Raw genomic sequence first — 12,774 nt, 5'->3', positions numbered from 1 at the left:
CAGAACCAAGCTGAGAAAAACAGGTTGATTTTCCCCCAACTATTTATATTTAGTTGGGAACAAATCACTTCAAAGCCATATTCAGTCACCACCTGAGTGAGAGAACGCAAAGGAAAGGTCAGTCAAAAAGCTTCCCGTGGAGTGATGTGCATTGTTCATTCCTGGCTCATTCCCTGCCACCATCCCAGCAGTCAACCTCCCAAACTACCTCCATCCTACAGTCTTCTCTAGCCTCCACAGTGATTTCTGTAAAGTCAAGCACAATGGAATTGCAACAAAATAAATCTTGAAGTCATTGAACTCTCACAAAATATGGTCAGCTTTTCCCACACAATTCTACCAAAAGTTTCCAAATCTCAGTCTAGGGCCTTATCTATCAGATCATTTCTCCAGTCCAGCGTAGGAAATAGCATCCATTTCAGGAATTATTGAGAAAGCTGAAAAATCTGGAATGAATGAAATAACTTGTGATCAGGACAAAAAAAAAAAAAGTCCAACTTCAGAAATCAGCCAGATGGAGGCAAAATTCAAGGCAACTATATTTACTGGAGAGAAAAAAAAAAAAAAAAAAAAAAAAGAAAGAAAGAAAGCCTGATCTAATCTCTCACCCAAAACCCAACCACAGTGTCTGTACTCAACAGGGTCAGGTTACTTTCCCATAGTATCAACACCACAACTAGAAATAGGAAGAACCACGACTGTCAAAAAAAGCCACTAATTTTAATTGTTTCCAATACAGCTTTCTGATCAAAGTGACAGTTATACTTCAGTAAGGTCTTTTGATCTTTTTGATGCTCAGCTGAATGGAATCATCACATCTTCAGAGCCATGCACACTGAGAACATAAATTCTGACTGCTCGTTGCTGGAGAGATTGCATGCTATTTTTATTCTGGTTATTTTCCACTTTAAGAAAAAAGCTGAATTCTCTCTGTCAAAACCAACAGAAGGGTTGCTTAAAGGTATGGCAAGATATACATTCATTTATTGGAATGCATACAATAGTCTTTACAATAACTTGATGAGTTCCAGAAGTGGACTCAGTACTACACAGCAAAGTCAACCATGCTGGTAGATATGTTATGCCAAAGGTTCAGAACTGTTTCAGAGGTAGATTTCAAGAAATAAAAACATCTGACCAAAAATACAAGGGGAGGGAAAATATGAGGTGTGCATGGAGCAAATGGCATAGCATTAGAGAATGAACGCAACACAAACCAGCTAATGGTTTTGTAAAAAACACAATTAGTCTTGCAGGTCTGCATGCTGAAGTCTCTAAGGCAGTAGTTCCTGAGATGTGATGTACAAACCACTGCTGGCCCACAAATCCTTGGTGGCTGCCCACTGTCAGCTGGCTTAGAATTGTCTTTCTTGTCCCAGATGTTACATCACACCAAAGATGTAGTTAATGGATGTCAGACTAAACCAAGCCACTGCTATCATTGCCACAGAGGCATGTACAGAACATTTCATTATAGGGAAATGAATTGAATCAAAGCCTGAGACTAAAAATTTATTTCACCTCCTATATGGAGATACAGAGTAGTCCATGTTAAAAAAAGTCTCTTCTGTCTGTTCAAAAATTTACATTTGCAAAATTTGCACCAGCAAGCTTGAGCAGTCAACTGGAGACCAAACCACGGCTGATATATCAGTCAACGCAGCATTTAAAAAGAGTTCACAAAGGAAAAAAGTCATTTTGACTCCTGGCTTAGACAAATTCCTGGCAAAGGAAGAAACTATGCTTGACCCCCAAATAACCAAACACCCATCCACTGCATATGGAAATTATTCTGCCACCATTTTACTGCTCCAGCAGAGGTGGTGCATGGCCCTTTCGAAGCCTTGGCTCTTTTCAAAGGCTATTATTTTAAACATTTTAGTACTGGGAACTGCATGTAGCTGGCTATTATGGAATTCGAGTGCAGTGTGGGGAATGTCACTTTGAAATCATTTAGCTCAGTTCATTTCCTTTTCAAGCGCAATAGAAAGCAGATGGAGCAGGGAGGGCCAACATGCCACAGCAGAACTCCCCAGGCCTTGGCCAGCACTCTTCTCCCCAAGACTTACAGAGGGGTCACCAAATCCTCTTGAGTTATCATCCTTTAGGAGAACCACTTGTGAGAATTCAGCCAGGGCCCTGGTCTTTGGAACAAGTCACCTCACTCCTAGGTTTGTGTTACACATTGAATGTTTGACCTAAATTGCCAACAAGGTCAACAGGGACACAAAGCTCACACCAGAAGAGCAGTGCAGGGAAGCCAGAGGGAGGCTGGTGGAGCACAGCAGAAAGATTAAGCGCTTTGGGAAAAGGAAGCCTTGATAGAGAGAGAGAGGCCTCCAAAGAGTTGTCCAAGATGAAGGAAAGGCTGTTACCAAAAGACAGCTTTGCTGTATGCAGCAAGACTTGGACAAGAAATTGTAAGCTTGACTTGCAGCAAAGATACATTGAGGTCAGGAGGAAAAAAATAAAGTGCAAGGGGAGTGAAGCATTACAGCCTCTGTTTGTAGTTGATGCTGCATCACTGGAGGTGTCAAGGAAGAGTTACAGGAATTTCTCTGAGGGACCATCTAGCTAAGTGTGATCTTGCCTCAGAGCGAGGGGATGACTTCCAGGGAGCCTCTCCAGCACAACATCTCTTGGATAATTTAATAGAGCCTGTTACAGCTTGTTCTTTGTGTTTCTTATACAGAGAAAGAGGGATTCCCCAAAGGAAAGTAATGTATAATATCAGAAACAGATCCAAGTGCTGGAGTTGCAGTAGGGTCTAACAGAGACATTAACTCTCCTGTTAATGTAATGGGAGAGTTATTCGTCGCTCAGTGTCTCCCCCTTCATTGTCACAAATATCTGGGATATTTGTAATGCAGAAAGCCCACAACTCGCCAGGGTTACTTGCACCAAACGGCAACTAGACTGAGCCCCAGCCCCATACCTATCCATGGGCCTCGGAACCTTCCCGTGCACAGCTCCAGTTTGCCCCACACATCATGCTCAACCCTTGTTTGCCCCACAGAATGAGCAAGCACATTAAAAGTGGGCCATGCTCTAAGCTTTCTGGTAGCCATTTTCTAGCATGTAGGCAGCAGCATGATCACCACTGCTCCCACTTTTTTCACCACTACTGAACAAGTTCCTTGTGCTCATCCCTACAGCCCTTGCTGCTCTTTCATACCTATCACTAGATCTGTCATCTTCTTCAAAAAAGAAGTCCATTTGCTTAAGGCATTGTGTCAGATGGGCAGACTTGTTCCTCAAGGACCTCCAAGGCATAGACAAGACTGATGCCAAAGATAAGGGCAGCTGTGCCAGGTCGATGGCACTGACATGGGATGCAGCATCATCTGTTCTCTCTGTCAGTCTCTTCATGCTCAGAGATGTTGTATCTAGAAAACATTTCCCCCCGGAAGACTAGTTTGTGCTGTGCACCTAGGATTACCCTCAATGGAGACAACACTTCTGGATATATCAAACCAGCTTCTAGGCTCCCTGCATCAGCAGTTCCACTTCTAGAAACCCATAGTGAGAGAAAAAACTTTTGCCATCACCTTAGAGAGTTCTACCACTCCCAGTTCTCACCAGCTGCTGCCAACCAATTCAAGACTGGCTAGTACCACCATGGGCATGATTGAGATATGGGTCTGCTAAATTATCCAGCTTGTCTGCTCATGAACTATCATCTGCACTGAAAACACCAGGAGGCTAGTATAGGTGCTTGCCCAACATGCATTCTCCAGTTATCCAGGCAAACTAATGAAACTCCTTAATATCCTCCATAAATACCTCAACCAAAGAGATTGCCACTCTCTCCTTTTCTGAGCCCTATGCAGGAGGCTCAGAGAGAACCACCGGCTACACCAGACACCTGCAAAAGAGCAGCTGGCTCTGTGCCATTGGAGCTGGGGTTCTCTTCCTACCTCAGATATTGGCAACTGAACAGTTTTTGGCACCTGGGTGAACTCTGCTTACCACCTGTTATAGCGATTCAGGCACCATATCAAGACAAGCTTGGGTCTGGCTGCCTGCATACTCTCAGCAGGGCATGTGTTCAGCTAGTTGACCTCAGGATGACAAACCTGGGGAGACAGGCTGGACAGGTCATTGCTGCCTCTCGCATAACCTGTGCCAGGTCACCAGTAAGTCACCCATAAGCCAGGTCACCAATAAATCAATGCTGGCGTCTGTCTTCTCCCCTCTCCCCACATACCCCTCATCTTATGCCTACACATCTACTCCCATGCCCTCTCCCTGTCCAGCTGCCTGGTGTCTCAGCTCACATCCTCACAGCCCCAGCTCACTGGGGGATGCCTTCCTCCAAATCCAAGCAAGGCTGACTTAAAAGTTGTAAATGTGCAGGAGGTGGCTTCCAAGACAATAAAAAGCATTTCTGTGCTCTGAAAAACAAGCCTTGAGGATGTGACAGCACATGAAAAATTCCTTTAGCTGTGCCTCTTCTCAGCACAGTTTGAACGAGCTGAGGCTGCCCCAGCGGCAGCTGTTTCTTGTGCACCCACCTAAACCAGGAATATGTATTTGCCATATTTCGCTTCATTTCCATATGCATTCTGCTCCTGTGGCTTTCTTGGCAGCTTCCTCTCATCTGGTCCTGCACCCCACCACATTCACACACACACAGAGAGAGTTCCCAAGCTGATGAAGTCACTGAGAATGGGCAACGCTGTCAGGAGAAGCGTCCCTGCCCCGCGCAGCTCACGGGCCTGATCTCAGCAGGCTGCAACAGTGTTTGAGGCAGGCGTGCAGGGAGGACACAGAGAAATGGGCAAGTGAAAAGAAAGAAGTGAAAAAGCTTAGGCAGCAGACACACAGCTGAGCTAAGTCTCCTGAAAATTCCTCAGAAAATTAGAAAAAAACAACTTTCACTGTGCCAAAGGAGCACACGTGCTCATGGGGACACACGTGTGTGCGTGAAGGATGTGCATGTGTACCTCTGGGGTGGGCTTCAACGCGTGAGTCTGCTTGTGGGAATGGCAATAACCTCCCGGTTCCATTTTAATGCCATATCAAAAATAAAGCAGGTGATGAAATATATGGGTCTGTGTGTGGGAACCAGCATAACAGAATGAATCTGTGCAGGCTCAGTGCAACTCTTCACATTTAAAGAAGGTATTAGATTAGATAGAGATAGACGCAAGTTTAGAGATACGACAGACACAAGCGCTAAACAATTTTCAGTGAAATCAACACTCATTTTACATGCCAACACCCTGCACTAAACACCTTGTTAGAAGTGATTGAATCCCTAACAGCTGTGGCAAAATGCCTTCACTTGCAAGTGTTACAGGTGGATAAGCAAAATTATCTTGCTATTGTTGCTATTTATGGCAGCACCCATAACATAGGAGCTGCTTTCCAAGCAGATCATTTTCCAAAGAGCCTGCTACAACTGTTGTTGTACAACTGCATGTGAATGTAAAATTATTTTCTTCTATAGTACAATTTACTCACTGTAGGCTTCAAAGTTCAAAAAGCAGCTTGGTGGGTGAAACTGGAGTTAAACAACCCAAGGGCTATAACTGCATAAGGGATATAAGGGCAATCCTCTTACTGTGAGCACCATTTATCCTCTGGACAATATGTTTTTTAATGATGAAAAGCATGTTTGTCTTTAAATTCATACTTGAATTCACAAGAAAACACTGAGGTAGCCTATCTTTGCACTAACAATTTTATTTTCTTTTATTACTGTTATAGTTTTTGTGGACAATAAAATCAAATACTTCTGGGAATAAAAAGTAATAAGTGAAAGCTTAGAGATTTAGAGAATAATATTTCAGGAATTTTGCCTCAAATAACCAAGTCTTTTATTTTTGCTGGTGCACCTAGAGTATGCATGAGAAAAAACAGTGGTGTTCTGTCAAATAAAAAGAAACATCTTTCTCATTAGGATTGTGTTTATCACGCTTTCAAACATTCTACAAATCAATGCCCCTGTTTGTCATTGTAATTCAATATAATAAAAGCTGACAAAACTGCTCACTTTGCTTGCTAGAGACAAATTTGCTGAAGTTTTGCAGCATGAGCCAAATAACACAGCACCAGATCCTCCAGCTTTTATTCACTCTGCTCTAGGCAGTATTCCTACTGGTTTCTGTGCAATTTTTGCCCGAGTAAGGGTTGAAAGTTTCAGTTTTGAACACAAGACTTTTTTAGAAATAAACAGTCACAGAAATCCCATCTACAAAGCACATTGGGTGCCTGGAATGGTACTGCTTGCAAATTTTATCTCTGAAATGTCAAGCTTATTTCCTACAGATTATTGCAAAATACAGACTAACTACATCCTTGATGAAATTCCCTCGAGGTCCATGAGGTCACCCCCAGGATTAAACACTGCCCGACCTTTTGCATACAGAGCTCAGAAGCACTGTATTTTGACGCCTGCTATGCCTTTGGAGATGTTAGTCTGTTCCACTAAAAACAAAGATTATAGACCTTATCCCTCATGGGAAGATCTTTGATGAAGCAACGGTCTGTTATTACCTTGTCCAGAGACTCTCCAGGACCACACAGTGTCCTTCTGGCAATAGGCAAAACAGATAAAGCTATCACTCAAGGGCAGCCTTGAGTAACGGCTACATTTTCCATCATTTAAAAAGATGGTTTGATGCATTAAATAAAGGAAACATGGTGGGAGCTTTGTGTCCGGAATAGGTAGGGCGGCAGGTTATGTGAAAGGCAGCTGGCACAATGGTTAGGGCAAAGGATTAGAGTCAACTGCTCTTGTTAGTCTTCTCCACACTATTGACTTGTCCTGAGATTTGGAGAAGTCTTTTATGGTAAAGTCTATAAACTGGAGTCCCTCATCTAACTCTTCTGCAACTGCCTTTCTGCATCTGTGAAGACTGTAGCAGTTTATCATGCCAAAACGCTTTTACAGGCTCAGATAAAAGCTGCTAAGTATTAGCAGCTGTAGTACCCACTCAATGCATTTTTACCCCTTTTTGACCATGTGCCTAAAGACTGTTTGATGAGGATGTGTTCTACATCTGTAAATAAATACATGTCTGTGTAGACACTGGGACCTCGTAAGACCAGAGAACATGAAAAACAAGATGAAATCTACTGATGACTGTAGCACCTCTGACTGGAGCCTTTATGGCAGCTGCATGGATGGACTCCTCCCTGAGTTTTTACTCCGGCAATTATTTCTAACTTGGCATCCAGAAGTCAGCCCTGGCTTCCAACCTGAAAGAAAAAGCAGAGAGTTAGGCTAACACACACTAGCCTCCTTCAGGCATTCAGGGTATTGTGCGTGTGATAAAGGGTTGGATAAAACAGTGGCAAAAGTCTGCTATCTTCCAAGGCTCAGGAAAATAAACCACAAAAGCAATTCAACAAAGTCCTCTTTGTTTCTGAATAGAACCAACAAAATGAAAGGAATCTGGTGGAAGAGAGAAGGCAAGAAAGAGGTCTGCTGCAGGGAGCAAGTACAGACAGAATCGCTCTTTGCCGGTTCCTCTGACAGAGCAAGTGCATGATTATCACATGAGCCTCACAAAGACTGGAATTAAAGGGGCTGACTCGGCTGTCACATCGCTTAAGCTGCGCTGAGGTCAAAGGAGTTCGGACCAACCGAGGTCAGCTACACACAGCCGGGGAAGCAGGGGTCTCTTTTTCTAAGCAACAATTGCTCAGGCTGATAAAAATAGATACCTGGAGCCCATGACGGCTTGTAAAGCCGTGCCTTCAGGCCGGATTCCCACAAAGTGCAGTATATAATCAATAGGCTCTGAAAAGAACAGAACCACAATGAAGGCAGTTAGGTGGTCACTAGAAACAAGCGTAAAGGGCAAAACGCACAAGAGAAGTCGCCATCTGTGCTACGCCCTAAAAGACCAAGGGAAAAAATAAGAAGTCTGAAATACTGGCACACAAGTATGATAAAATCCAAATGCAAATAGATGTCAGTGACATGACTGTAGGGAAGCCTGCTATTTGCAGGTCTCCACATCTCTCCTGTATATTACTTCATAAATCATGTCCCCAACAGAGACTTCTACTTGCAGATTTCCAGTGATGCCAGGGTGACTGTGCTAAAAATAGTACCTATTCTCTCCCATGCCCTCTGTCCCCTTTCAGCATCCACTTCATATGATTCAGCTCCAAGAAAGGAGCACTGACCTCGTCTCACCAGGAATATCAAACATCTCCACAGCTTTGATGAAACTTTTTGTGAGAGAGGGAAAAGGAGAAATGTATGCATCAGCTGTGTAGTCATGCGCTGGGTGTGTCTGGGTACATCCTGAGACTCTGGTGTTCGAAAGCAAAACCAATATTAATCTCCTTCAGTATGCAAACACAGAAAAGCACCTTTTGTTTGTTTTTTTTTCCCTGGGGACTTCAACAGCATTTGGACCTGGTCCATAGAAAAAATCTACGAATTTTGTCATAGACATAGAACTATATCATGTTTGCCATCATCATCACTTCTGCATATAACCAAGCTCAGGATGCTAGTGGGCTTGCTGTTCCACAGCACAGATTAAGTAATTGTTTCTGCCCAACAAACTCATGCTCACCTTTGTATGCTGATTTCTGATTCAGGATTTTCCATCTTGACATCATTTGTGGCAACAATGCCAAGTTTTTAGAATACCTTCTACAAATAAAGTCTGCATCCCCTTCATTCCTCAGGTCATAACACTGGGGCTTCCCGGTAAAAAACGTAGATCTACTGTGACACAGAGTGAACAGAACCAGGTGTTCAACCATCACTCTGTCACCTCTCTGTGGACAGGGAACTCGCTAAAAGAAAGCCTGAAAGCAAGCCAAAGAGGGAAAATTGCAGGACCCCCAGGAGGTTTTCACAGATGTGTTCAAGCTGATAGTGCAGGATGAATCTGAGAAAACAAGTCCTTGCATAAGCTAGTTCTCCTTTACAACCTGTTAATGACTGTGTGTTTACCTGTCCTTGAGGAAAGAGCCTCTATCAAACCCAGAGGGATTCCCACTGTCCTGAGGGAGGTCTGGGTCAGAAGTTAAACTGAAATCTCCAAATGCACTATCTGTGCTTCACCATTTGACAGACTTTAGACTGGAACTGGTGTTCAGCATCCAGTGTGCTGTAATAGCAGAGAACTGCCTTTTTTATTAAATTCTGTTCTTTTAAATCAATTCTACTGCATCTTTTCTGCTCTGTTGCAAAGCTTGAGACAGTGCTGGTGCTGTGTCCCTTAGGTCAGAATCATCTTACAGAAGGACATGCCAATGCCTGTTTTTAGTGTGTGTCTACATGTTTAGGCCGGGTGAAGGAAAACCGATGCTACCTTACAGGGTCCTGGAGGAAGAAACACAGAGTGAACTGCCAAAGCCAGCATCTTCAATGCTAGTGAAGGGAATGGGTAAATCCTCAGACTGTGGAATTTGGGCTTTCTGATGCAGTTGGCATCCCGGAAGATGAGGAGCAGACACTTCAATCATGTACAGCCGGGGGAAGGTGAGGGGCTTGTGCTTAGGGACCTGGAAGTGTTCACTCCTGAACTCCTGGTCACTGAGAAGGCTATGATCCACCAAACAGCAGGATTCTGTTGAGCATTCTCCGCTGAAAATGTTCTGGTTTTCTCTATAAGGAAGTTTATTCTTGTATCTTCAAAGTGACAGGAAGTAATGCGGATTTCTCTTTCTCTTTGTTGTCACCAGCTCCTCATCTCAGCATGTCTTGCTGGTAACTTACCCACCCATTGCAATAAAGCGGCCTTGGTCTTTCACACCATGTTAAAGAAAATAATCAACAGAGTACTTAAACCAGGCTTGGCTTGACTGCAGATTTCAACTGAGTTCAGTAGTAAAAGGAAACCCTAGCAGTTCTACTTCCCTACAGCTAGCCTTGCTCGATGCCTAGTGTTAAGATAAATTATGTTCTTCAGTGTGTAGGATGAAATAAGAGTTGCTATCACAGCAGGATGAGTTTGTCAAACACTACTTACATTAGGCAGCAAACTTTTGTTCCCATAGAAGGAAGGATTTTGAAAGTACATAACCAAGCTGATCTTGGGGATATATCACTTGGGGCCATGATTCATGATCTATGTAGCCTCATTTAGTGCAAAGTATATCACTTTCTCTAACAGCCCTTAACGTGGACTTTGACAGAACTATTTTTTTTCTTCTGAATGATACATAATCAAATTCTGTTCTACAACTTCATTTACAGCCATCTCTGTTCATAGCTTTTATTCCAAGTATTCCTTGGCATGGTTTAAGAACTACTGAAGTATTTAATAGCTGTTTAAAAGTAACAGTTATAACTACTTAGACATAAATAGCAGAAGGCTAAACGGGTCATTACCTTTACAAGAAAAGTGTTTATGGAGAAGGATTTAGGAGAAACAAGATTATAGATCCAATTGCTCCGTTATTCTCTGCATTTTAAAGGAGAAAGCAGGGTGAGTTTGCAAAGTTAAGTACAGGATAAGACTATTCTGAGTCTAATAAGACTATGAAGGTATTGATAGAGAAAATTTGCAAGTTGCTCAGTCCTTGGAAAAGTCAAGCCACTTCTGCAGCTGCTTAGGTAAGGATTCTTGGTTCTAACATCCCAAGTGTGATCAACATTTTGGTTATGATGCTTGGTCACTAAATGATGCTAGTTGTGAACAAGGAAGAATGTATTTTCCATTCAGATGGAGAAAGGAGGGGGAAAGGTATAAGACAGAGTGTCTCTGTTCCCTTGAGATCTATCCAAGATCTTAAGAAATCAATGGAAATCTTTCCATTGAGTTCACTGTGCTCTGGATCACATCCTTACAGAGCTCGTTTTGTTGTCAAGTCCATTCCTTCTTCCTCCCCTCTGTTGCTCAATTTGCTTTCTGCTGTTGGGATCTTTTTTCTCAAATATTAATAAATCTGTATAATCTTTGGCCTCTAGCTGAGTCTTTCTTCTATGTCACACTGTTGCACTGTATGCGTGACTGCACAGTTGAGGGTTGCTCTGGAAATTACTCATAAAAATGAATTGCCTGGTAATACCACAATTGTCAATATGTGTAGGTTGCAGCATCCCCCCTGTGGGCCATTGTAGCAGATCATAAAACTTCATTTCCAGGAAAGTTTCAAAACTTTTATTTTCTAAGGAACATTAATTATCAGAGTCCAGATGACCTGTTCCGTTTCTCCATTCACTTCCTCTCTTTTTTTCCTCATCAGACGTGGTAGTTTGAAGGCAACTGGCAACGAATCACATGTCAGGCTCCTGATTTTATGCCCCGGGTTTCGTATCAATGTCAGCTGAAGTGTTTAAAAATATTACGACTCATAAGCCTAATGCCCAAACCAATGTTTGTATGTGACCATTTCCCCATTGTTAAACTTTTGTAACAACAGCTGATTTACAAGTCTGACACTTATGCAGACATATGCTTTGGCATGCTACAGGCTTCCCGAGATTCATGCCCTCCAGCGCTGCTTGTTGACCTCTCCTTCAAACACAGGACTTTGAGGGATCATCACAATGGCCAAACCACTCTGGACCTACAGGGTTGTGAAAACTCCAGTCATGCCTCCATCAGAGTTGAGAGTGATGCATTTTTTCACTCTCAAATTACATTCTGTTGAGACGAGAACTTTTTGCAGGTACTTACCAGTTCTTATGAAGCTCTTACGTGGGAAAGGTTCTTATGCCTAGGATGAGACTTGAAATACATCAAAGAGCAAGACCATTGTCATCCCTCCCAGATAATCGTCCTATGATGAAGGCACTGACTGGTGGCACAGGAGTCCAGATTTCGAGTTTCTGTTCTGCAAAATGTCTGAATGTCAGCATCCTGCATTTCTGGACTCCAAACTATCAGTCATTCTGACGAACAGCTTCCTCGGTCTCTCCTGTTGGATCTGTTTCACTTTGTATAAATAATTAAACATTAATTGGAACAAGGACTTGAACTTAGACTGCCCATTGGACTATTGCATCGGTCTTTCTCCAGGCCAGTGAATAGGTAACTATTTGTACAAACTTGGTTAAGTTGTAGAGCAACAGAGGTAGCTGAGGGGGTCCCAAAAACTCAAGGGAAAAACCCAAAGACTTGTGGTAAAGTCATTTATTGGACTACACAGACCTGGGTTTCAGTCCTTGACCTGAATGAGGCAGAACAAGGACTACTAGCTGTTCTAGGGGAAGCTTTGTCAAGTCATCTCCAAAGGTCATGCTTCCATCAAATTTTGAAAAGAGATAATATTTGAAAGTCATACTTTTTTTTTTTTCTGAAGTGAAAAAAATAAATTCTTGTAGCTACACAATCCTCTAACAAATCCTTTGCATTAGGATGAAGGTGTTAAGCATCTTTAGCATCATGACAGCTTGATTCTTAGTTTCTGAAATCTCTGCCCCAGACATGAAGAAGGACCTCACTGTTCCAGTTCTAAGTGGAGTGATTTGTTTCTTTCTCACTCTTCCCAGCTTTGCTGGCATTTTTCAAATGAAGGCTTAAGTCTATTACTTACATATATCTTCATATGACAAACATGACTTTTAGTCATATTTAGTCTTACAGAAAAATAAATGAAGGCAATGAGAAAAGTTCAGTGATTAGTGTAAGATTACCATAAAAGACCATATAAAAGGTAAGACAAGAACTGGGGAGGTTGAGTCCTAATCCTCTTACCTACCCACTAGATAGTGTTCCATAATAACTTTAATGTTTTTATTTGGTGGTCAAAACCATTTATTTTCAAACAGCTCTTTGATAAGGAACTTTGATTAAGCTCTTTCATTAGGAACTAAGATACATGTTTTAGACAGATTCACCTCTCTATACG

The 12,774-nt window shown here is 42.4% G+C and overlaps 2 long non-coding RNA genes across 2 annotated transcripts in view; both read right to left on the bottom strand.

Annotated features, from left to right (window-relative positions):
* LOC142601987 (uncharacterized) overlaps window positions 1–12,774 on the bottom strand; it is a 415,639-nt gene that overhangs the window by 369,760 nt on the left and 33,105 nt on the right. The window lies entirely within an intron of this gene.
* Window positions 5,687–12,044, bottom strand: LOC142601988 (uncharacterized). The gene is made up of 3 exons (XR_012835564.1): window positions 11,601–12,044; window positions 7,675–7,750; window positions 5,687–7,206 (listed from the first exon to the last, which is right to left on the bottom strand). It is a non-coding gene; the product is annotated as an uncharacterized LOC142601988 (long non-coding RNA).

The sequence above is a fragment of the Balearica regulorum genome, chromosome 5 (genome assembly GCF_011004875.1).
Source record: "Balearica regulorum gibbericeps isolate bBalReg1 chromosome 5, bBalReg1.pri, whole genome shotgun sequence".
NCBI lineage: Eukaryota > Metazoa > Chordata > Aves > Gruiformes > Gruidae > Balearica > Balearica regulorum.
This window is presented reverse-complemented; position numbering and strand designations above follow the sequence as displayed.